The following is a 27,980-nucleotide window of genomic DNA, read 5'->3' on the forward strand; positions in this document are numbered from 1 at the left end:
TCTGTATACAAACCACCGGACGTTGATCTCAAAATCGATTTTCAGATGTAACAGTTCGTCATGTTAGGCTACAAACAGCGAAGGAGCATACACAGACGCTATACCTATGGCGACAAAATTAGCTCTGACACTTCGAATTCTTGCTACCTGGGACAATTAATTCGGTTTTAAGTTACTTTTCAAGGTGTCTACTGCGTAGAAATCTAACATCATCGCTTCAGGCCACCTAACGGATTTTCCTTATTTGATGCTTAACGTTTACTGTCAATAGTTCAAGAGTATGCCGATGTGTTTTTATTTCTGAATGTGAAAAACTATAGAGATATATGGAACAGAAACAGTGAAAAGTAACACCTTTCTGTTTACATATATGTCAGTCAGATCTCATGAGTGTTGGCGTACGTGTGTGAGACTAGAGGATAGTGGTTGTACGTCACGCTTGATTTTGAACTGAGTTGAAATTTTCCGCACTGTTTTCGCGCTTGGGACGGCAAGCGTAACGCTCTGCAGCACACATGCAACAGATGAAGCAGCTATTTCAATTATAAGCAGGGTTTCAGTGTTATTTTACTTTCTCTCTTCGATGTAAGCTACTTACTAACCGAAGCAGCTCGTAATGGAACAAAGGCGGCTTCGTCACATCCAAGCCTCCAGAATCGCTCCTCCTTTTCAGTATGTGTAGCTTGGTACCACCCGTACGCTGTTTCCATATATAATCAAAAGCGCAATATATTATCTTTCCCTGTAGCTAAGCAACGGCTTGCTTCACGTCTCGCTTGCTCTGCCGCACTGACTTAACGATGGCCTGCATTACCTCGCTCTGAGTCGCTTACCGCCAGTAGCTGGAGAATAGCTATCCAAGGGCAAGTGCTGGCAGTGCTGTGGGACGTGGAGGCTATGAGCAATTGCTGGAATTTAATAATATTTCTAGCCAGGGGGATAGCGCTAGCCCGACAACTTATACGCTCTAGAGGCTCGTCTCTCGGATTGGGTGGATGGCGGCCCTGGGACTTAATTTGCTACTTATGGCTACCAGGAAAAGTGGAATTAGTGAACCGTAGGCATTGACGTCCGTTAGACTTGCTTGACTGAGCACAGTAGTGTGTAGACCATACGAACATTGGGAGCTATCCGCTGAGTCAAAGGGACAACATATTCCAAAAAGTCACAAGCGAAAATACGACTTTTCACGGAGCCATATGTGGACTTCTATTGATCACAGAGATAAGAGGTCAAGAATTTTGGGCAACCCTTGGCCTAACGGCCATTTGTAAACCTATCGGAAGGACAGGGAGACTGTAGCTATCCTGCAGTACAAGAACAAAATTTAAACGTTACACGCTTCCTCCAACCCAGGCAAACTGAACAAATCGGTTGGTTCTTCTGCTTTAGTCGTGGTCCAGGATGGGTCTTAGGCGGCTTATTCAAACGATTCAAATGGCTCTAAGCACTATGGGACTTAACATCTGAGGTCATTAGTCCCCTAGACTTAGAACTACTTAAACCTAACTAATCTAAAGCCATCACACACATCCATGCCCGAGGCAGGATTCGAACCTGCGACCGTAGGAGCAGCACGGTTCCGGACTGAAGCGCCTAGAACCGCTCGGCCACAGCGGCCAGCTAGGTGGCTTATAAAACCAAAGTTTGTTGATGAGCCTTTCCTGAGAAAAAACCGCAAAACCATGGTCTTTGAGTACCAAAAGGAACTACTGTGGGAAAATCCACAAAATTTTTAACGTGCATTTTTAAGATGATGTTCTCGTGGAGCCTTGTAACTCTTTTCGATGTCATTATCTGTTGCCGAGATCCAGAGGTTAAAAGTTAACGTACGTAAGCACGTAAAATGTGCATGTAATATCTGGCCTGATGCGTAAATGTAGTTTTATTAGTTTTAACTGAGGTAGTCAACGCATGACAAGGATTCTGGGATCATCGAAAGGGTTCTAAAGTCACCAAACTATTGTTTAATCGCTATTTTTTCACCAATAAAACTTTTCGACTCGCTGTCTCTGTGTAATGGGCACTTTACGCCTGTACAGCCTGTCTTGACCTGGAAATTATTCGATGGTGCCACCTGGCGGCGTAAGCACCTCACAAAAAATTATTTTGCCATACGAAATTTCATGACACTGGATTTCAGTCAGGCACAGCGAAAGGACTTGGAAGAGTAGATGAACGGAATAAGCAGTTTCTTGAAAGGAGGATATGAGATGAACATCAACAAAAGCAAAACAAGGATAATGGGATGTAGTAGAATTAAATCAGGTGATGCTGAGGGAATCAGATTAGGAAACGAGACACTTAACGTAGTAGATGAGTTTTGTTATTTGGGCAGGAAAATAACTAATTATGGCCGAAGTAGAGGATGTAAAATGTAGACTGGCAATGGCAAGGAAAGTGTTTCTGGAAAAGAGAAATTTGTTAACGTCGAAAATAGATGTACGTGTTGGGAAGTATTTTCTGGAAGCATTTGTAAGGAATGTAGCCATGTACGGAAGTGAAACGTGGACGATAAACATTTCAGGCAAAAAGAGAGTAGAAGCTTTGGAAATGTGGTGCTACAGAAGAATGTTGAAGATTAGATCGGTACATCACGCACTAATGAAGAGATACTGAATAAAATTGGGGAGAAGAGAAATTTGTGGCACAGTTGACAAGAAGAAGCGATCGTTGATAGGACATACTCTGAGATGTCAGGGGATCAACAATTTAATATTGGAGGAATGTGTGGAGGGCAAAAATTGTAGAGGGAGACTAAGAGTAGAACACAGTAAGAAGATTCAGAAGGATGTACGCTGCAATAGTTGCTTGGAGATGGAGAGGCTTGCACAGGATCGAATAGCAAGGAGAGCTGTATGGAAACAGTCTTCGGATTCAAGACAACAACGACCACGATGAAATTCTCTACACTTGCAAATCGAACATCCCATTTTTTGGTGTACTACAGGTGTAGCCTAAAAATGTTCAGCATTTTTAAGTAGTGTGAAGTGAATCTGCGTAGATCGGAAACGATTTTGTGTGAACCTTATATTATGCGCACTTCTTTATTGTTTATATGCGTGAAAGTATGTAAATGCGTCGAAGTATACGAATAACAGTAAACTTGTTGTTTCATTTAATAGTATACAAAAAACTGTTAATACTTTACTGAACAACGGAATACATGTTATATAAGCAGCACACCCTGCTGTTACACAGAAAAATAGGGAACCAGCTGAAAAATGCTTTTGTCAGAGCACAAAAACAGCAGATATGCTCCTCTTTACAAGACTGTGCAAGAAAGGTGTTGAACCAGCTGCATCAACCCTCATTTCGCTTTCCTCACCAAAAATTTTGGCCATGCGAACATATTTCCGCTTTTTTGTGATGAAAGAGAGTAGCAGAATCACAGTGATGGTGGAAGAGAGAGGAGACCATGCCAATGGGAGAAGAAAAAACGGAGTTAGTGGTGGTCAATGAGAGACAGTGGCAGTGGGAGAGACAGGTGGCGATAGCAGCAGTGGTAGCAAAAAATAGAGGAGGCAGCGGAAATGAAAAAGAAGATGAGCAGAGACCATATATAGGCTTTTGGGGGTCTGTCCCCCCCCCCCCCCCCCGACCTCCTCCCCCCCCCCCATACACACACAGAAACGTTTACCATATTTGCCCCCATCTCCCCACGTATTTAAGTTTCCTGGTCTATAGGAACCAGCCCCAAGGCTGTGAGTGGAGAAGAGATAATGGTGGTCGAAGAGAAACACAGTAGACTTAAGCGAGAAAGAAGAGATAGTGACTATGGGAGAGAAAAAGAATAGAACAAAGAAAGTGGCAGTGGGATAAATAGACAATACAAGTGGCAGAGAAGAACACAGGGGTTAGAAAGCGCGAGAGAAAGGGATGAAGACAGTGACTTTGGGAGAGACAGACTGTATAAAGTTCCAGTGGGAGAAAAAGGAGACAGTAGGAAAGAGACCTATATAGACAGTGGCAGCGTGAGGGAGATGCTAAAAATGAAGACTTCACTACAGAGAGAGTCTTGGTGAAAGTATTTACAATGTCCCGTGTTGAAAGAGCGCGAGAATTCTTCCCATGCCAAAATTTTTGGTAAGAAAGACGGAATAGGGATGGAGGCGGCTGGTTTCCCACCTTTCTTTCAGGGCTTTTTTTTAGCGCTCCGACAGGAGAGTTCTTCAGCTAGTAAATTTTTAGGTTTCAGCTACTTTGATTTTATTTAAAACCTTTACCGGTAGCTAATCTAAATTGCTAAAGGTACAGTCATTTATGTTTAGCTGGTTTAAGCCTGGCTCTTAATTTATCAATATACTTGCTGCCTTTGTCTGATTTAATTTTTTACTGAGGAATAATCTAACAGCTTCTTGTTGTAGTGGAAGCCTTGCAGGCGTTGTTGTTTAAATTTTATTTATACATTCTTTTATGCAATCTCCCTGAGTCACTTCCATTTTCCCTAAGGAGTATAAACAATATTATCTTGATTTACCTAAGATTATATTTTACTGTTGTATGTTTCTTCTTTTCATTTGTTGAGCTTATAGGTTTCAGATGACGTGCTGACTACTGGCGTAGCTTTTTGTTTGGAATATGTGTTAATTGAAACCTTCTTGATGTTTTGTAGCAAGGCCTGGATTTCAATCAGCGCCAGTTTGAAGCTGTTCGGATAGAAGGTTCATACTAACTAGTGCTTTCAGACACCAACTGAAAATTGCTCAGTTTTCAGTTAATAATCTTTTGCTTTTCTTCTTACATTTAATTGTCATCGTGAAAGTTCTTTCAAATATCAATTGCAAGAAAATGGTTCAAATGGCTCTGAGCACTATGGGGCTTAACTTCTGAGGTCATTAGAACTACTTAAACCTAACTAACCTAAGGACATCACACACATCCATGCCCGAGGCAGGATTCGAACCTGCGACCGTAGCGGTCGCGCGGTTCCAGACTGAAGTGCCTAGAACCGCTCGGCCACTTCGGCCGGCTCAATTGCAAGAACCTCAAGTTACATTTACACTACGTATTTGGCTTGTTTGCTTACATTTAATTGTAATTGTCCAAGTTCATGTATTTATAAGGAAAAAAGGAAATCTAATTTTTTATTAAAGAAAGTCTTTTTCACGATGACGTGTCATGTTCGGATTGTAACTTGGGACCTTAGCACTCCCAGCACTTCGTTTGCTACAGCATTTCAATGTATTAGCCAGAACTACGAAGGAAGGCTTTTTATTTTGTTGAGGTTTGTCATTGCTATTTTCAGGTCGTACATACTGTAACAATAACGACTCTGTACTACTGTCATATAAGTAATTCTGTTCATCTGATTTTACGATAAACCTGTGTCATTGATGTTCTGATTTCATTTCTTTTTGTTTCATGCCATTATGTTAAGAAAACTGTAAATAAGTTTAAACGTGAATATTAATGTTCATGTCAAATGTCAAGTAATATTGTAATAGAACTGAAACGTAACAAATGTTGAAACTGTTGTAAGATGTTTCAAATTGTAACTGTGCGTCTGGTCCATACGTAGGCAATGTGTTAGGATATGTAGAATGCAAAACCTCGGGTGAATACCCGGTCTGTCAGGGAGCGGTAAAAGGTGGATGGCAGGCGAGCGCGGGAAAATGCTCCCGGTCACTGCACGGCACAACGTGCTCAGTGCTCAGTAGTGGTAGTTGGAGTTTGCCACTGGTTTGAGCAACACCTTCTGGAGCGAGGAGGCTCTCCTGGAAGACATAGCTTCACTGAGCCTCGGGTATGCCGTTCCAACGCCCACACAGCATGGCAAAATTTCATAGGCACTAAATGGAAATGTATTGCGACGCTAAGAAGAATTAAAGTGCCGATACGTCAAGAGCCATAGCTGTTGTTGTACGTGTCCTCTGTGCCTCGCCAGAGTGCCACCCTCCAACCGTCGCATCGATACTAGCAGGTTGAAACTTTTAGTACTGTATTCGTATGGATCAGAGAGTGAACTGTGTTTGTCTGGTGCAATAATAACCTAAATTTTACCAGAACTTTTCCATCATTTAATCATCCTCACAACTATCCTAGACAGGGTCCTTTCCAAACGTTGTGCAATCCGAGTGTCCCGAAATGAAAATTAAAAATTGTGTTAATAATAATTATTTGCAGACCTAGCTATATTAGAATGGTGTTTAAAGAAATGTTTTGTTAATGAACCAGTAAATCAATAGCGAAGGTCTAACGAAGTTGAAGGATAATTTTAGTATTGATATAGTAATAAAGTTTATTATTTCGAGACAGATTTAAAGGCATTTAAATGAGCAGTAAATAAGATGAAAAGAGTAGTAACTTATATACTGGAAATCTTGAACGAATAATAAATTCAGTAATCAGTTTTTTAAATACAGCGATCATAACAGTTTCAGGTTCCCCCCTGATTCACTTGAATTTTGAAGTGTTCTAAATTGGTTTGACCAGTAAAAGTTAAAGTCAATATAAAAGTCAAAATTTATCAGTGTTTATCTTTATCGAAATTGACATTTTGTGTGTGGCATGAAAGTACAATTTCTAGGGTAACCTATGTCCGATTTTAATCAGATTGATAGACAGTATAAAGTTTTGTAGTAAACATTATAGTGTAGTGTTATGTATTCATGGTTTTCGATATCAGTACAGATCGTGAAACTACCAGTTCAATAGATTTCTGGTTCTAAAATTCTACTATATTATGCAGTGTTACAACTTCTTGTTTCGCATGAATATATACCAACTTGTACAGAGACGAAACTCAGTTAATGCCTAATTAGTCTGGCGACCGTATTATTATGACAATGGTAGCATCTTCTGGGTTGCTTTTGATCCATCCTGACGTGTAATTCCATTTCGAACTTACTTGACGGTTCATTATTATTACAGAGTGGATGCAAGTCTGATTTGCCACCATTCAGGCACACACGGTCGATATCTATGCCAAAATCCTTTCTCATAAGGTGAATCCCGCACACTTACCATAGCACAGGCTTTAACGATTACTGTGTCACGGGGATTACAATACTTTTGTGGATTTGCAGACAGTCATTTCGTGTCACTCTATGTCTATAACCTCCCGAAATAACCAAACACAAACATGGAAATGCGCGATAAAACTCTCCAAATTCCCTCGGCCAAAGTGCTAACGCAAAGATAAATTTTAATACGTACCAAAAATTGAGCAGTCAGACGTAGAAAAACAAATCACTACACGGAGAGAACCGTGGACGAGTGCACGACTGTTGACCGTATCGCCCCGATTAGGATGGGGAGGCTCCAGCGTTAACAGTGCCAGGCAAGCAACAAATCGATGGTTGAAAGGAAACAAATGTCGGAACGAAAAGTCGTCTTCAACTAAGAGACTTTCGCTGCCTTCCACATTTGTGATTTTATTGTCCGGCGGAGATGACCACGGCGATGAGACGAGGCGCCTATACGAGTGGAAGCAGCCTCTCACCAGAGGGCAGAGCAATGCCAGCAGTGGCGCAGCTACCATTACCAAGAACAACGTGGTACGCACTGTCTCACAGGAACTCACCCACAGCTGCACCAGAGTGTAAGCTAGTTCCAGGAGTGGCCACGGTAGCTGGAATGCAATTTCTGAGAATAACTGGTCATATCTCTCAAGAACTTCACATTATCAAGTCCCAAGTAGGGCGTAGGACAAGGTCAAGTGAGAGAGCATCACAAGGAAAATAAAATTGAAGACCATGATTCCAAACTGCTACGTAATAGTTAGTGTTCCATAAATACAAAAATAGAAAAACATATGTTAAATTAAAAGCAAATAAAACAAGCACCAAAATAATATCAACAGACCTACCGTTGAGGTCTGTTTTGTCACACACAGGCACACACACACACACACTCACACACACACACACACACACACACACATATATATATATATATATATATATATATATATATATATATATATATATATATATACTGCTGGATGGAGTGGGCACTTTTCAGCTCCATTACCTCTATTAGGAACATCACTTTACTTCTGTAGAAGACTTATGCTTTGCTGCCGACACCTAAACTGCCTCGCACTACAGTACAGACATTTCGCTATTCATTGATTTTGACGACGGGGTGTAGGTCAACTTTACCCAATCTTGAACACCCAAGTGTGGCCTTTTGAGAGTGGTGCCATCATGTCCTGACCTCACTGCCTCTGAAGCCTTGATGTCTCAGACGCTAAAATTTGTCACAACCTCATTTTTTCTCGCATGAATCAATGGATCAACTAACAATGCATTCTTTCAGAATACAGCACCTGCAAAGAAGACGTAACTTTATCACTGCCACGAAAGCATGTACTTCACGGACGATAGAATTTATCCCCATTTCAGAGTGAATGCCCGCTGGTTTCTAAGTAACAGATTCCGTGACAAAGATATAAAATGAGCCTCTGGTCTCTATGTACCAAGGATCTAAACCAATTAGAGTTTTCTTCTTGCGGGCATTTCAAACTTCTTGTGTATTGAAATTCAGTTCAAGATGCAGAGATTTGAACAGTTCATATAAGAAAGAGAGTGTTATGATGTTACTTCTCATCCAGTTTGATTCTAATTACTAATATACTACAAAGAGTAGTGGAAAATGAATCGTAACATGAAAGTCCGTGTCTGTATATGACATAAGCACAAAAGGACAATAAATTAGACACCCTAGGAGACACCATGCTAACGTCGGGTAGTATCGCCACTAGCCTTGCTAATGGACTGGGATCGGCGACGAAGAAGATCCACGAATTTCTTCAGCGATGCCATTTCCTGCTCAAGCCACTCGATGACTAAAACACTTGGAGCCAACAAAACACGGGACTGTTCATTTCAACATTTCTCTCGCTTTTCCGAATACAGCCAGCAGTTTTCTATGAAATTAAGAACGGCTAACGTAGCGGACCAATCGTGGTGCTACGCGGCGCTTGCGTGTTCTCCTCATCAGGAACTGTTGCGTGACCGTGGTGATCACATCTGATGGCTCTAAGCACTAAGGATCTTAACACCTGAGGTCATCAGTCCCCAACTACCTAAACCTAACTAACCTAAGGACAGCACACACATCCATTCCCGAGACAGGATCGAACCTGCGACCGTAGTAGCAGCGCGATTCCGGACTGAAGCGCCAAGAACCGCTCTGCCACAGTGGGCGATCATACGTACTGTCATCTTCGTAGACGGGATTGGCTCCAGCATACTTATTGTGTCGTGAATGATTGCGTCCAAGTCACGATATGTAAAACACCACCTAAACATCTCTCCTCCAAAGAAAAGCTTCAAAGTCGCACCCTCAGTGGGAAAACTCATGGCGGTAGTTTTCTGGGACTGCACGCGCTATTCTGTTTGATGTGCTTCCTCGTGGTGGAATGATAGACTCTGTAGGGTATTGCGCTTCCCTCGGAAATTGAAGAAATGACTTCAGCGTGCTCGTAGCCTCAAAAATGCAACTTATTTTCTCCTTCTCCATGACAATGCAAGGCCTCACACAAGTCTGCGCAACCGATAGGAGCTTTCAAAACTTCATTGGGCTGTTCTTCCTCACCCACCCTACAGCCCGGGTCTCGCACCTTCCGACTTATATTTATTTTGCCCAATGAAGAATTCACCCGCAGGAAGTAGTACGTGGATTAAGGGAAGATTATTGATGTAGCAAGAGGTTGGCTCCATGCAGGTATGCAGTCCCTCCAGTGAGGTTTCGTAAGGCCGTCGCATTGAACGGAGACCATGTTGAAAAATAGGATTTTGTAGCATAGGAGTGGGAAATAATATGGCCACTAAAATCGACCAGTTTTCAGAAAAAGTTGTAATGTATTGCTTATTGAACACCCCTCCTATTGAGCTTGAAATAGCTTTTCTTTGAGAAGGCGTGAGACCCGCCCACCGGCGCTATCGGTTGGAGTGTTTTCTACGACCACTGGTCTTATACCGTGTTACACAGGTACGTTTGACTACAGCTTCTGCGTCGATACACCAACAAATGGCGCAGCTTCATTTACGATTTGGTCATAGGCACGCCGGACCTCGCTGGCTCCTTTATGCCATTCTGTCACATCCCCACGTCAGCCCATTTTACTACGCTGATCCCATATTACCAAATGCCACTTTTTTTTACACACTAGTTCTTTTCTATGACTTACGTCAGCGCTAGAAGATCACATTGAAATTTAAAGGTTGAAACCTGTTAAATGGAAACAGCCTGTGCCAAACCTTTCGCTAGTAATTTGAAAGCAAGTAGGGGAAGGCGGGGCAAGATGGGGAAATGGGGTAAGACGGGGAAGGGCTGTAAGCTACAGTTAGAGTGCTGCCATCTGTGGATAGCTACGTCAACATCATCAATACACAGGTCCCAGTGTGTTGACATTACTGAACCTTAGTTTCGCGGCGGTTTCTGTGAGCTTTGCAAGGTACGTACAATTGTTATACTGATTTGCAATGTTTTACACCTTTCGAGGTCCTAAAACATGTGTTTCGTGAACATTTGTCCAGACTGCATACATAGCACTGAATAGTATGTCTTATTAACAGTAAACTGCTGTGTCAGTAGTCAATGTTCACCAAACATTGTTCATGTAGGCGTAACATAACCTGACAGCATGGTAGGGGGCAAGACGGGGTGGGGCAAGATGTGGAGCTTCCCCGTCTTGCCCATACTATTTGTCCAGCCATTACGTTATTATCGTCTCATGTGTTTACCTCACTGCGGGTTTTGAACACGTACATTATACGTTGATTACAATTGTAAATAGAATCGTATTCCTATTCCAACGTTTCCTAATTAATTACAAAGTATGCCTTAGGCTATATGGTGAATAAAAATACGCAAAACGTGCAGAATCAGTATTCTTGCTATGCTTTAACGACTGACTATTGGAAATATGGTATTTACTAGATAATATAGATTACCAGGAATGATCTGACTCAATAGTACGTTCCACGTGTTTTATTTCAGATGGTTCGCAAGTATCGGGGACAAACGTCTAGGCAAGTTTGATCATTGGAGTCAATGGAAGGCGCTGTAAATGCTGTTATAGAAGGTCATATCGGTTCTTTCAGGGCTGCTAAACAGTTCAACATGGCACAGAAAACAATTGAACGACATGTGGCAAAAAAAAGTGGTAATCCTGGCTATACAGTTGTGAAAAGGTTAGGACCAGTCACTAGTGTGATTACTCCAGAACAAGAAACAGAACTTAAAGACTAATTAACACAGATGGAAGGACAGTATTTTGGCCTAACACTTAAAGAACTTTGTGAACTTGCTTTTCAGCTAGCTGAACGAAACAACATCAAACATCCATTTAATATTGCAGCCAAATCTGCTGGAAGAGATTGGTTAAATGGGTTTCTTGCACGAAATCCTACCTTAACAATACGAAAACCAGAGGCCACATCAATCGCACGAGCAATGGGGTTTAATCGAGTTGCTGTAGATCGGTTTTTCGATCTGTTAGAAAGTCAATTACACACATTCAAGTTCACGGGAGACAGAATTTTCAATTGCGTTGAGACTGGTTTTACAGTCATTCCAAAAGGTCACACAAAGGTGGTCGCTTTGAAAGGGCGCAGACTGGTGGGAGTAATTGCTTCAGCAGAAAGAGGCCAGGCTGTGACTGCAGAAATCTGTGTTTCAGCATCGGGGTGCTACATACCACCTATGTTAATTTATCCTCGAAAACGAATGCAACAAGCGTTTGAGACTGGCCTGCCCCCTGGTGCCTGGGCAGAAGTCCAAGAAACTGATTGGATGACGAAAGAACTATTTTTGACTTGGTTTAAGAAGTTTATTGCATTTACTGGAGCGTCAAAGTAAAGACCAATACTTCTCATATTGGACGGCCACAAAATGATGGATGTGGCCCGCGAAAATGGGGTTGTCTTGCTGTGTTTGCCACCACACTGCTCACACCGGCTTCAACCATTGGACGTGGAATTTATGAAACCTCACAGTAAATTTTACGAAGATGAAGTAAGATCGTGGTTTCGCACCCATCCTGAAAAAGTTGTTACGCTGCATCAGATCACAAGTTTATTCGGCAAAGCCTTCATTCATTCAGCTACAATGTCCACAGCAGTGAACGGGTTTCGGAAAACAGGAATTTGGCCTGTAAACAGAAATGTGTTTCAAGAAAGTGATTACCTTCCCTGTTCGACTACAGACACTCATCAAGCTCACACATCAAAAGGACATAATGACAACGAAAAAGTGACGAACGTTACTGACGTCTTAACCACTCAAGGGATAATAAACTGAGGTCGAATGACAACGAGGAAGAGAGTGAAGAATGTTTATACTACTATGACTTCTCTGAAGGAGGTTGGATATTGTGTATTAGCTGCGAACGCTGGGCCCACGACACTTGAGCAGGGATAGAAAGTGGTGATGACGAGGCTGTCCACACTTGTGTACTATGTGAAAGTAAGAGGCCTAAATAAAACGTAATACCTGATTCTACAATTCTCAGAACCATGTTTCGAAACCTTATCGTCACATGATTTCGTTATTCCATTCCTTATTTAAGCTTTAGATGTGAATTCATGCTAGTTCCCCATCTTTCCCCGCATATGGGGCAAGACGGGGAATTTGTAGTTTATGTTTCAAATCGAGATATTTCTAAATAAATGTAACAAGTTTGCAGATTTCATTGCATGCTATTGTAATTCAATGGTTAGGTAAACAAATGATAATCAAACCTACTTGAATTTGTTTATTTTTGTCCCTTTTTTAAGGGTTTAAAATTAGCTTCCCCATCTTGCCCCGCCTTCCCCTACCTTTTAAGATTCAGATTACAGATTCTGATCTAGAATAGCCACAGCTACCCTACTCTTGAACACGTATGTAAGTGTGCAAATTACTTGTGATGCTTGTGATACCAATTAAACTAAACATCTTTTTTATATACTTCCAAGATCCATCGCAGTTGTGATAACAGTCATTTCTTTCCGCCGACAAGTTTCGGTCCATCACGTCCAGTTTAAAACCGTAGCCTTAGTTTGTAAGTGGAACCATAAAACCCGCCAGTGCACATATCAGTAATATATGTTCATATTCGTCGTTAGAGATCATTAAATGAATACAGTATGTTAAACTTCATATGAGCATAATACGCATATGATGTTTACATTTTGTACCCACGTAATGATTTCTAACGATGAATTTGAACATTTGTTACTCATATATGCATTGGTGAATCGTATGATTACACTTACGTTTAACACTATGGTTTCAAAAAGGACGTGATGGTCCGAAATTAGTTGCCAGGAAGAAATGACTATTATCGCAACAGTGACGGATATGGGGAAAAGAAATAAAAATATTTCATACCCAAGTTGCTTGTCCTATCCTCCGTTATGTTGGAACTTCATACATTGCATCTGACTACCTGTAGATGAGACTGAATATAAATAATGGTTATCAATAGTACCCAGAATGGCTTTTGCATCAAACAATCACACACAATGTCTAACAGTTGCGTAATGAACCGCGTCCTGTTATAAAACACATCTACTGAATTTATGTGAGCTTTTGCAAACAAATACTGGTCCTAATTTTCTCTCAAAAGTTCGTTTATGCCCTACAACGGATAACTCGGCTCCACTCAGTCTGTATTCAATGAGACAGAAAAGAAATTCGAACTAGCGTGAACAATAACTTCTCTCAGCATTGTCATATACTAATCAGAATACTGAACACATGACTGATAATTCACCCTGGATACTAACACGTAGATATTGTGAGACACTATGAAATCTTGACACTACAATAATTAATCGGCTAGTGCTTGCAGCAAAATAAACTTAACCCAAATTACCTTTTTCCAAATGAACCACCTCTCTACACGATCCTCTTAAAAAGAATCCATCTCCAGCTACAAATCAGGGAGCATCTGAAATAAAAGTCCTCTCTCTGCGCGGCACGTCCGCCATCCAAGCTCCCCACTTTGCTGCGACTCAAAACACACTCTCTCTCTCTCTCTCTCTCTCTCCCTCTCTCTTTCTGTGCAGCCTGCAGTTGCTTCCGAATCCTTCGCTCCTCTGAGCTCAACTCAGTGCTACAGCCTCTGGTAGGCAACGAATGCGTATCTCTCACGTGTTCAGCCGTCCAAAGATTATCATAGTGGCAAACATTCCAAACAGACTGTTAAGTGTACCAAACATACTATCATTTCTCATGTGCATACATCTTTCATAATCATTCCTCCTAATATCTACACCTTTGAACTCGACAGTTCTGCACCATCTACAGTGCTCCAAAGGGACCAATGTGCTCTTTGAAAGGGGTGACTAACATGTTCTCTGGTGAGCTTATTTGCGACTTCAGCATGTGAGAAATGTGTGATCAGTATTTGGCCATACCTTTCTGTTACACCAAATATCTGCCTGCCTCCTTAGCTGAGTGGTAGCTCCGAGTGCCACCAGACACGATCTAACCACGAACCTATACCCGGAAGAGAAACATGTTACCGCCGCCAAATATCATGCCGTTACGTGGGTCAAGATATGGGTTGTCGGCTACCCATTCCGTGAGGGACCTAAATCCCGCCTCGACTTCAGGACCTATTTACAAATAGCCCATGTAGCGCTCGAGCACACATCATGTTACCGAACATTATTTCCCAACGATCTTCAAGGAGTCTTTGTTTGACCTTCTCTCAGTTGGGGGATGCCTGGAGCTTAGGACACCTACCTCCCCTCTGGCTGTGTCTGAGCATAAGCCGCATATAATCGAGTCTACCTCCGACCTCCGCCGATGGGAGAGGGCGCCGTAAATACACCGATTATAGATATATTTTTTTCTCTTCCTTTTCTTTTGCCCAGTCTTTATTTTTTTCTATGTGGGTGACGTATGTTCCACATACTTTCATAATAATAGTAAAAATGACAGCAAAAAATGAAAATAAATAAACAAAAACAAGCCCTTCCACTTCTGTTATTTCCTGTGTCTCCCACTTTCCTGTATGGTAAGAGGGACACTGTGGCCAGGCCTTGGGTTTCGACCACTGCCCACTCTGCCCCCTGAGCACCCCCTCCCGGTCCACTACTTAAAAAAATAAGAAGGTGGATACATCGATTTTCATCTGATCACTGTTGTTAAGCGCCGTTGGGTAAAAAAAAATTTTTTTTTTTTTTAAGTTGTCAGTGTGTCTGACTGCCATGCAGCAGACCCCACACCCGCGTTCCGTTTCGGGCCGGGTCGGAGATTGTTTCCGCTCAGTGACTGATGATAGAAGTAGATTAGTAGGTTTCTAAAACTAAGGGATGGGTGAAAAAAGCAACTGCAAAGGGAGTTCAAAGCCCAAAGATGTATGTAAGATGATAAAAAGCGAAGAACAAATGACAGCTGATAAGCCTAGATAGATGGAAGACATACTATGAAGAACTGTTTAAAGAATGTCGATCCGGATTTCAGGATATATCCTCCTCTACAGGCAACGAACATGATACAGAAATCCAGTAGATAACAACAGCGAAAGCAAAGCATACAGTTAAAAAATTCAAAAATATCAAAGCACTAGGTCCTGCAGCTGTATGCATAGAATTTCGCAAGGCCAGGCGAAACGTGTTACTCGAACATCTCGTAAAGCTTTTTAAGCACTGTCTTCGTGGACAGGAAATTCCTGTTGAGATTAAAGAGGAGCTCGTCACAAACATAATTAAAAAGGGAAGCAAGGATGACTGCGCAAATTATCGAGGCATCACAGTTCTCAGTTCTATATCAAGATTGTATGGTAAGATAGTTAAAGCTAGAAATGAGAGAGATATTGAGGAAGTAGAAGAATAGTCTGGCTTTCAGGCAGGTAGGTCTTGAATCGGTAATATCTGCAGCATTAGACAGGTGACTGACAAAGATACTGGCACATAACTCGGAGGCACACGTCGCTTTTATAGACTTGTAGAAGGTGCAAGACTACAGTGGTCTTGCGGTGTGATTTGAAAGACTACTGGCGACTGCAGGTTCACACCCTGACAGTAATCACCTAAACTTGTGAGCCTTCCACTTGTCTACCTGGCCATGCATCTGCTAAATCAAATATGGCCTCTGACAGTGGTGGCTTTTTCTAGCGTGCATTGGAGGTTATAACTTTCATCAGGATCTTAAATAAACATTGACTGCTGAGAAAAATTAATAATATGGTGGGCCTGTCATTAATGTACTCAATCAGTGATGGGTGGTTAACATACCAACAGAAGTTGAATCTTTTATGAAAATGGCAGGTGTTTATTAATCCTAAAATAGGTCAAACAACACAAGTTAAGCGAGATGACAAATAAATCACAATCTGATGGCGACATAAATAGAAGCAACAAATAACTGGCACTCCATTAGGTGGTGTTTGGTGGGCAAAGATTCTTACCAGTCTTTGTAATCTATTTACCCTGGTTCAAAACAAGCACAATGCAATCTGAAATTATCTAATGCTGAATAGCCTTTGCCACGCAGAGTGGCCGCGCGGTTAGAGGCGCCATGTCACGGATTGCGCGGCACCTCCCACCGGAGGTTCGAGCCCTCCCTCGGGCGTGGGTGTTGGTGTGTGTTGTTCTTAGCATAAGTTATTTTAAGTTAGTCTAAGTAGTGCGTAAGTCTAGGGACCGATAACATCAGCAGTTTGGTCCCTTAGGAATTCACACACATGTGAACATTTGAATAGCATTTGATGGATGTATTCTACACAGAAGTTACACTACGCTGGCGCACATGAGAACAAGTGGCAGGACCGTGATTCTGTTTGCCCTAATAAGCTGGAGCAGCAATATTACACCCCTTTCTCGACCCGAAGCGATGTCTCAGGTGTCAGTCGTGGTGCAAGGGCCAACAGAGTAATGACGTGGACGCCTGTAATTCGCTACCGTGTGCACGAAATATGCAAAGTTGCGGCAGACAGTCTTTCACACAGATAGCTATTACTCTCTAACAGAGCTCAGAAATCTCAGCAGATTTCAGCCTCTGTCACTGCTGTTCGCTGGCCGTACCAAGATCAAACGTTAAGGCCTGGTACGAAAATGTTCGAATGGTGTGAAATCTTATGGGACTTAACTGCTAAGGTCATCAGTCCCTAAGCTTACACACTACTTAACCTATTTTATCCTAAGGACAAACATACACACCCATACCCGAGGGAGGACTCGAACCTCCGCCGGCACCAGCCGCACAGTCCATGACTGCAGCGCCTAAGACCGCTCGGCCAATCCCGCGCGGCCAAGGCCTGGTTCGAATAAGATTGTCCTCAGCACAGCGAATTGTCTAAGATGATTGAGGTTCAAACTGTGGGTACAGTTAGGACTTCACCACGAACTCGGGACCAGCATTCTGTCCCCAGTAAGTGGCTTAAGATGGTCCTCTCTCAAACAGCTGCATATGACTGCCATGCCCTGAATGTCCAATGCACGATTTAGTGTTGAATTACCAAACTGCATGCTTTTTCTCAACTCCAGAAAATACTATTCGAAGGAGAGCTATCATAAACATCCCCCATGCATTAACAATGTACACTGTCCCATCAACGCCTGTTCATGTTGGCAACTTCCTGTCGTATCACATAAAATGATGTCTGCGGTGTAATAACAACATTAAAGAATAGTCTTGAATATAAAAATAAGTGTGAGAGTGACTTGTCCTCTCTTGAAGGCCTATGATAGTGTGCCGCTTTCTATGATGTGGGAAGCAAAGAAAGACCAGAACACTCATACATGCTAAGTATAAGCCATTACAAAGCTGTATTGAGATAATACTTGTCGAGTTAAAGTTCGGGAGGTAGCTATCACAGAAACTTAGAAAAGGACTGAGACAAATATGCTGTTTAGGGCCTACCCTCTTTAAAATATTTTTGAATGTAGCTCTGAAAAATTAGGAAAGGAAGTGCAAAAACATGGGATTAGAATAAGTCATGACATCCAGTTCTCCCTAAATGTTGGCGACTATCAGGTCATATTAGCCGAGGAAGAATAAGATGTGTCTTATATGTAAAGAAAGCTTAAAGAACAATATGAGCAGTGCGGCACGGAAATTAACTTTACAAACACTTCATACTTGGTTGTCAGAGGTATAGGAAGGGATCCTGTTATGGATGATAGACCTACAGTGATGTGTAGCCGTTAATATAAGTATTTAGGAACAATATATCGGATAAAGGTGAAAGCAGCGAGGAAATAAATCACATACTAGGTAAGGGAAAGGTGACAGTTACTCAGTTACACTCCATTATTTGGAATAAAACGACGTCAAAAAATTTGAAAAGGAGGATACATAAAACTATAGTTGAGAGTATTGATCCGTATGGTCCAGAATTGTGAGAAGTCTCCAGGGACAATGAGAAGAAATCAAATCCAATGGAAAATGGATTTTTAGAGACGAAGTAGTGAAGTAACAAGAAAAGTCAAAACAAGAAATGAAGTGCTACGAGAACAGATGGGAGTTAGAAAAAATAGACAACTGAAAATAAGCGGCTAACGTGGTATGGACATCTTAGAAGAATACCAGAGGGAAGACGACTCCCTAAAATATCACACTGGAGACCTCCACGATACAGAAGAAGAGGAAGACATTAGCTACACAGGAACGATGGAGTGAGGCCTGCAAAGCAGGACAGGGCCGTGCAAGAAGAGGACTGACATGATAGAAGATGATGGAACTTGGATGCGAGAGACGCCGCATGGTGCAGAAAACTCGCAGAAAGACAGAGAGAGAGAAGAAGGGACTGAGTGTTGTGTTGTCATCATTTTATCATCATCTACACACAAGTCGCCCAATGCGGCGTAAACTGAAAAAAATTACGACTCGGCGGCCGAATTTCCCCAGGCGGGGACTCCCGGCCATCAATTCCATACGATCTCTTCATTTCATCATCACACCAAATATCTGAAAAACGTAATCCATTTTCATCATCACACCAAATATCTGAAAAACGTAATCCATTTAGGTCGGTAATGAGTTAGGAGACGCAGAGGTCATTCACTGGACTCGTTCCGTGAGAACGTCTCCTGAAATCCCAACATGACCATCCAGATTTAGATTTCCGTGGTTTCTCTAAACCATTTAACGCAAGTGGTGGAATGATTCCTTTTGAAAGGATACCGCTGATCTCACATCCTTCCGTAATGCCAGTTTGTGTTCCTTTTCTAGCAACATCTTCGGCGAAGGAATGTTCCACCCGAACATCCTTTTTTCTTCTGTGAGCTGGTGAATATAATAAGTAGCAGATTGTCAGTAAAGAATTTATTTAGTTAGTTAGATGTTCCACGAATCATTTGAACGATTCTTTTATCGAAACTATGCGGAACGAGTCAGTTTACAGGATATTTTTACACGATTAGTGTTAGCATTAATGAACACGTTATCATTTTATTCCTATTCGTGCAACTACACTTAAAAGCAGGTTTTTTCTTACTGGCAACCATTTTTTAAGTAGAAATTCGGCAATAGAATAGAAGAAGTTCTCCAAGAGAAATGATTTTAACTTATATTTAAAACTTGCTTCGCTACATATCAGACATTTTATGTTATTGGATAAATGGTTGAAAATATTTATTGCTGCTTACTGAACTCTCTGAGGATCATTTTTCCCTCTAATGTTGCAGGTATGTACATCACTGTTCTTCTCAAATTGTCATGCATTTTTTACGACGAATTTCATTAGCGAAAATATGCAGTGTGACAGCGCAGTTGAAACACCTAGCTCCTTGAAGAGGTACCTACATGTCATCCGTGAGTGAACACCACATATTAGTCTTATTGTTCACTTTTGTGAAATCAGTATTTTCTTTCTAAGTGATGAGTTACCCCAGAAAATTATTCCATGCGACACCACTGAGTGAAAATACGCAAAATATGTCAGGAGGTTGATAGTTTGTTTCCAAGAGCACCAGTTATACCAAGACCAAAAGTAGCTGAAATTATAATTTGAGAAGCTCAGAAATATGCTTTTTTCACTTCCAGTTTTTATCAATGAGTTGGTATGATTCTATTTATTGTACAGAAGTGAATATAGTGTGTTTTTCAAAGTTTGGGGAGTCCGTTTTCAGACAAACACTTAATAATTTTTTGAAAAATATCGTTTACTAACTCTTATGTTGCTTTCTCTTTAATGGTATTTCTTACAACACTAGTATCATCTGCAAAATGTACCAATTTTGCTAGGTGAATGCTCTGACGAGCCAAAACATTGTGACAACTTGATTAATAGCGTGGTACTCTACCTATGGAACACAATGCAGCAGCGAGTATACGTGGCGTGGATTCGACAAATCCGTCGTGCGTTTCCCGCGTTATATGGACATCAGACGTCTACGCACGAGTTACGTAATTCTCGCAAACTGCAGGCCGATGTTCCATAAAGTTTCGGGCGTGCAGCCGCATAAATGCAGCTTCTTCTTCTAATATTTCGGCTGAATACTGTCCAGCCATCTTCAGAGTGAGCCGAGGTGACTGACGCTCCAGCACTTGCTCCGTCCTTTTAAACCTGAGGACTGAACCACTGCGTATGCGACAAAGATACATAAGGCGCCAGAGACGTTGGTAGGCGGCAAAGAGGTGAAACATATGCATGGGAATTAAATCTATGGCTGCGCAGTTGTTCCACATGGTGATATCGATGTTTGTGGACGTGGAACTGGTGCCAAATAGCGTTCCAGGTCAAACTCACAGGCTTCAGACCAGGCGAATTTGGTGGCCAAGACATCAACGTGAGCTCACTATCATGCTCTTCAAATCACTGTAGCACGATTCGGGTGTATGACACGGGCACTTATTTTGGTGGAAGATGCCATCGCCATCGGTGGAGACATCAAACAGGAAGAGATGTTCACGTAACCCACAGTGCTCGTAATGCCTTCGATTACTGCCAAAGGTCACTTGGGAGCTAAAGGAAATGTACTCCGTAGCATAGTACTTCCACTCACCAGTCTGCGTGCGTGGCGTTGTTGATGTTTCGTGCAGCCGTTCACTGACTGCGTATCCGGACACGACCGTCGATCTGGTGTAACAACAAGCGTGATTCATCCTGCCAGGCGACACGTTTCCGTTGATCCAGGGGCCAATCACCATGTTCCTGTGCCCGTTGCAGTGCTAACTGTCGATGTCGTTGGATCAACATACACGTGACAGATGTCTGTTTTGGAGCCCCGTGTTCAACAATGTGTGGTGGACGTGTGCTCCGATATACTTGTGCTTGTATTGGCATACCGTCAGATCCGCCGCAGAACGCTACCAGTCCTGCTTTACAGAGCGGACAAGCCTCTGTCGATGTCGTGTGATGAGGGGTGGACCTCCAAATCATTATCGCCTACTCGTAGTCTCACCGGCCTTCAACTACACTGAGGTGACAAAAGTCATTGGATATCTCCAAAATCGTGTCCGATCTCTTTTCTCCCGGCGTAGTGCAGCATCTCTACGTGGCATGGACTCAATATGTCGTTGGAACTCCCTTTTAGAAATACTGAGCCAAGCTGCCTCTATAACCATAACTGCGAAAGTTTTGCCAGTCAAGTACACTCCTGGAAATTGAAATAAGAACACCGTGAATTCATTGTCCCAGGAAGGGGAAACTTTATTGACACATTCCTGGGGTCAGATACATCACATGATCACACTGACAGAACCACAGGCACATAGACACAGGTAACAGAGCATGCACAATGTCGGCACTAGTACAGTGTATATCCACCTTTCGCAGCAATGCAGGCTGCTATTCTCCCATGGAGACGATCGTAGAGATGCTGGATGTAGTCCTGTGGAACGGCTTGCCATGCCATTTCCACCTGGCGCCTCAGTTGGACCAGCGTTCGTGCTGGACGTGCAGACCGCGTGAGACGACGCTTCATCCAGTCCCAAACATGCTCAATGGGGGACAGATCCGGAGATCTTGCTGGCCAGGGTAGTTGACTTACACCTTCTAGAGCACGTTGGGTGGCACGGGATACATGCGGACGTGCATTGTCCTGTTGGAACAGCAAGTTCCCTTGCCGGTCTAGGAATGGTAGAACGATGGGTTCGATGACGGTTTGGATGTACCGTGCACTATTCAGTGTCCCCTCGACGATCACCAGTGATGTACGGCCAGTGTAGGAGATCGCTCCCCACACCATGATGCCGGGTGTTGGCCCTGTGTGCCTCGGTCGTATGCAGTCCTGATTGTGGCGCTCACCTGCACGGCGCCAAACACGCATACGACCATCATTGGCACCAAGGCAGAAGCGACTCTCATCGCTGAAGACGACACGTCTCCATTCGTCCCTCCATTCACGCCTGTCGCGACTCCACTGTAGGCGGGCTGCACGATGTTGGGGCGTGAGCGGAAGACGGCCTAACGGTGTGCGGGACCGTAGCCCAGCTTCATGGAGACGGTTGCGAATGGTCCTCGCCGATACCCCAGGAGCAACAGTGTCCCTAATTTGCTGGGAAGTGGCGGTGCGGTCCTCTACGGCACTGCGTAGGATCCTACGGTCTTGGCGTGCATCCGTGCGTCGCTGCGGTCCGGTCCCAGGTCGACGGGCACGTGCACCTTCCGCCGACCACTGGCGACAACATCGATGTACTGTGGAGACCTCACGCCCCACGTGTTGAGCAATTCGGCGGTACGTCCACCCGGCCTCCCGCATGCCCACTATACGCCCTCGCTCAAAGTCCGTCAACTGCACATACGGTTCACGTCCACGCTGTCGCGGCCTGCTACCAGTGTTGAAGACTGCGATGGAGCTCCGTATGCCACGGCAAACTGGCTGACACTGACGGCGGCGGTGCACAAATGCTGCGCAGCTAGCGCCATTCGACGGCCAACACCGCGGTTCCTGGTGTGTCCGCTGTGCCGTGCGTGTGATCATTGCTTGTACAGCCCTCTCGCAGTGTCCGGAGCAAGTATGGTGGGTCTGACACACCGATGTCAATGTGTTCTTTTTTCCATTTCCAGGAGTGTATATTGTGCTACGGTCGCCCGTCGGGTAGACCGTTCGCCTGGTGCAAGTCTTTCGAGTTGACGCCACTTCGGCGAATTGCGTGTCGATGAGGATGAAATAATGATAAGGACAACATAACACCCAGTCACTGAGCGGATAAATTCTCCGACCCAGTCGGGAATCGAACCTGGGCCGTTAGGCATGACATTCCGTCGTGCTGACACCTCCTGATTATGTCTCAAGAATGTTCCATGGGACTCATGTCGGGCGGTCTGGGTGGCCAAAGCGTTCGCTTGAAATGTCCACAATATTCTTCAAACCAATCGCGAATAATTGTGCCCGAATGTCGTGGCGTATTGTCATCCACAAAAATTCCAACTTTGTTGTCTCCAAGTAGCCTAAAATAACCATTAACAGTCAATGATCGGTTCATTTGGACTACAGGACCCAGTCCATTTAACGCAAACACAGCCCACACCGTTATGGAGCCACCACCAGCTTGCACAGCGCCCTCTTGACAACTCCATGGCTTCGTGGGATCTGGGCCACTCTCGAACCCTGGCATCAGCTCTTGACAACTGGAATTGGGACTAATATAACCAGGCCACTGTTCTCCACTCGTCTAGGGTCCAAACAATACGCTCACGAGTGCAGGAGAGGCGCTGCAGGCGATGTCGTGCTGTTAGCAAATGCACCCACGTTGGTTGTCTGCTAGCATAGCCCATTAACGTCAAATTTTGCCGCACTGTCCCAATGGATATGTTCCTTCTACGTCTTACATTTATTTCAGCGATTATTTCACGCAGTGTTGCTTATCTATTAGCACTGACAACTCTACGCAAAAGCCGCTGCTCTCGGTCATTAAATCAAGGCCATAGATCACTGCGTTGTCCATGGTGACAGGTAACGTCTGAAATTTGGTATTCTCGACACACTCTTGACACTGTGGATATCGGGATGTTGAATTTCCTAATGATATTCGAAATGGGATGTCTCGTGCGTCTAGTTCCAACTACCATTCAGCGTTCAAAGTCAGTTAATCCTCGTCGTCCGGCCATAGCCACGTCGGAAAATTTTTCACATGAATCACCTGAGTACAAATGACAGCTCCGTCAATGCACTGCCCTTTTACACCTGTACGCGATACTACTGCTGTCTGTATATGCGCGTATCGCTATCCGAACACCTTTCACCTCAGTGTATACAGTGTCTCGCAAAGAACGCCCAGGTTGAAAAGGCCGTTATTTTTATTTAATGTAGTTGCCAACATTGTTTTTGCATGCTTTGTTATCAACGATAATAGAGGTTATGTTCTCAGACTGAACTTCTTTTCTAGTCCAGCGTTTGTGAAGTATCGGCAAAGATACAGTTCGGAACAGCGTATTGTTGGTTGTGAAATATCACAACAGGAATGGTTAAAGATCGGAAACTGTACTGTTCTTGGTCACAACAATGCACCGATTGAATTCATTGTTCCTACGTTGATCAAGAAATTAGAAAAACTGCTTCAACAGTAGACATCAAAAGACCTGGACGAGCTCGAAGTGGCCGGAGTGAGGTAAATGTTGCTCAGCGTGGCTCTGTTACTGTGAGTTAGAGAAAATCGTTTCGCCGTCGTCCTCAAGAAATGCGCATATGTACAACAACAATCCAAGGATCCTTAACAAAAGATTGCACTTACACCCGAACAGAGTTAGGTAACACAGGAACTTAAAGCAGCGGATCACTGAAAACGACGGCAATTTGAGCAATGGATCCTGAAAAAGGGACGAGACAGCAATGGTTTCAGAAAGCACTTTTTTTTTCAGATGAAGTTCACGACATTGTGTACAAGCATAACATCAGAGAACCCAAGAGTAAATCAAGAAAAAGACACGGATCCTCAGCGAGATACGGTTTGGTGCGGGCTTCATCGATCATTACTTTTTTGAAGATGAAGAAGGTGGGCTGTCACGGTGAATGGAGTTCGTTATCGTGCGATACTCACTTCTTTGCTTTAGCCCCGTCAGTATCAATTGAACACCGAGAATTTATGGTTCCAATAATACGGCGCAACTTGCCATATTTCAGGAGACACAATCGCTCTGTTGCGTGAAAAGTTCCCAGACAAACTCGTTACTATGAGACCAGACCTACCCACCCCGATATTGTGAGCTGACACCTTGTGATTTTTTCCTATCGAGGGTATGCTGAGTCATGAATTTACCAGAACTAACTCAGTAATCTGTTGGAACAAAGACAAGAAATTGATGGGAAAATGTGTGAACTGGTGATGGTTAGTTTCAGAGCAATCGCGTGTAGGGCTAGTAGGGCGGGAAGGCGGGAGGGGATGCTTCATATGCCCGATATTGTGTTTCACGTTTAAACCTCACCATCTCCTGAGGAGAATGGCGTGGTTTGTTTGCTTCTTTCAAATAAATAAATTCGATTTTTCTTAGCATCAAATCCTGCGCTTTGGTTAACCATCCTTTACTTTCCATAGACGTTCAAGACCAGCACGCGAACACCTGACCAGCTTCACCGTTTCTGAAATGCTCACGCCCAGGCGCCGTGCCATAAAATGTCGCGATGTCAGTGGATTTCCCCTCGTGGGGCCCGTGTCGTCTCTAAGATGCTTTCCCATTCACTCAGCCACACTTACAAAATTTCCTTATCACGCCGATTGCACCCAGCACCACGAAGCGCTATTCACTCTCGCGGTGGCCAGTGGTCGTAATATGTGTGCTCCACCAATCCCATCCAGTCTACCAGAAACAACGAGCGCTCTCGAAGGAAAAGCAGGTCTTCGTTTACAGGTTGCACGAGGGATGGCGGTTATCGATGAACCAGCTGGTTTTCGGTTATATCGGTTTTTTTCCACGGTAGTTCAACCTGACGGTTAAAACCGCTCAAAATAACCCGTTCCTAAAACAACCTATTTTCGATTTTTTTTATTGCTAGTTTTTCCTGTAATAATTGTACAGGGTGGGCAAATAAAAGTGGCCCGGAGAAGAGTCCAGGGTGCAAAAAAACATACAGGAAAGGAAATACCGTACTAAACTGACAACAGCAGATGTTTAAAGTAATAATAGAAGTGTAGATCAGATGTGGACTAAATTCAAAGAAACAGTATCGGCAATAATTGAGAGATTTGTACCACATAAATTAACAAACGACGGAGCTGATCCTCCTTGGTACACAAAACGGGTTAGAACACTGTTGCAGATACAACGAAACAAACATGCCAACTTTAAACAGACGCAAAATCCCCAAGATTGGCGAACCTTTACAGAAAATCGAAATTTAGCGCAGAGTTCAATGTGAGACGCCTATAATAGTTTCCACAACGAAACTTTGTCTCGAAACCTGCCAGAAAATCCATAGAGAGTCTGGTCGTATGTGAGACGAAGTAAGTATTCCAGAATTCTAATCGAGAACAGCTGCCAACATGAGTAACGTAGAAGTAAATATCCTCGGAGTAGTGAAACAACTTAAATCACTTAATAAAAGCAAGTCTTCTGGTCCAGACTGTATACCAATTGGGTTCCTTTCGGAGTATGCTTCAGCACTAGCTCCATACTTAACAATCATATACAACCGTTCGCTCGATGAAACATCCGTACCCAAAGACTGGAAAGTTGCACAAGTCACACCAATATTCAAGAAAGGTAGCAGGAGTAATCCACTAAATTACAGGCCCATATCGTTAACGTCGATATGCAGCAGGATTTTAGAACATTATTGTGTTCGAACATTACGAATTACCTCGAAGAAAACGGTTTATTGGCACACAGTCAACATGGGTTTAGAAAACATCGTTCCTGTGAAACACAACTAGCTCTTTATTCACATGAAGTGCTAAGTGCTACTGAAAACAGATTTCAGATCGATTTCGTATTCCTGGATTTCCGGAAGGCTTTTGACACTGTACCACAAAGCGGCTCGTAGTGAAATTGCGTGCTTATGGAATATCGTCTCAGTTATGTGACTGAATTTGTGATTTCCTGTCAGAGAGGTCACAGTTCGTAGTAACTGACGGAAAGTCATCGAGTAAAACAGAAGTGATTTCTGGCGTTCCCCAAGGTAATGTTATGGGCCCTTTGCTGTTCCTTATCTACATCAACGGTTTGGGAGACAATCTGAGCAGCCGTCTTCGGTTGTTTGCAGATGACGCTGTCGTTTATCGACTAATAAAGTCATCAGAAGATCAAAACAAACTGCAAAACGATTTAGAAGAAATACCGGAATGGTGCGAAAAGCGGCAGTTGACCCTAAATAACGAAAAGTGTGAGGTCATCCACATGAGTGCTAAAAGGAACTCGTTAAACTTCGGTTAACGATAAATTAGTCAAATCTGAAAGCCGTAAATTCAACTAAATACCTAGGTATTACAATTACGAACAACGTAAATTAGAAGGAACACACAGAAAATGTTGTGGGGGAGGCTAACCAAAGACTAGGTTTTATTGGCAGGACACTTAGAAAATGTAACAGACCTACTAAGGAGACTGCCTACACTGCGCTTGTCCGTCCCCTTTTAGAATACTGCTGCGCTGTGTGGGATCCTTAACAGATAGGACTGACGGAGTACATCGAAAAAGTTCAAAGAAAGGCAGCGCGTTTTGTGTTATCGCGAAATATGGGAGAGAGTGTCACAGAAATGATACAGGATTTGGGCTGGAAATCATTAAAAGAAAGGCGTTTTTCGTTGCGACGGAATCTTCTCACAAAATTGCTAGCACCAACTTTCTCCTCCGAATACGAAAATATTTTGTTGACACCGATCTATATAGGTAGGAACGATTACCACGATAAACTAAGGGAAATCAGAACTCCTACGGAAAGATATAGGTGTTCATTCTTTCCGCGCGCTATACGAGACTGGTATAATAGAGAATTGTGAAGGTGGTTCGATGAACCTTCTACCAGGCACTTAAATGCGATTTGCAGAGTATCCATGTAGATGTAGATGTAGACCACCATCCACCTCTTGGCACTTTTGGGCCCTGGTCAGCAAATTGCTGAAGACGGATCGAAATAGGACTGCTGGAATTTCTGCAGTCTTATTCGAAACGTTCTGCTGCATTTCTTGGAAGTCTATGAGGGCTCTCCACA

This window comes from Schistocerca cancellata, chromosome 5 (assembly GCF_023864275.1).
Source record: "Schistocerca cancellata isolate TAMUIC-IGC-003103 chromosome 5, iqSchCanc2.1, whole genome shotgun sequence".
NCBI classification, from domain to species: domain Eukaryota; kingdom Metazoa; phylum Arthropoda; class Insecta; order Orthoptera; family Acrididae; genus Schistocerca; species Schistocerca cancellata.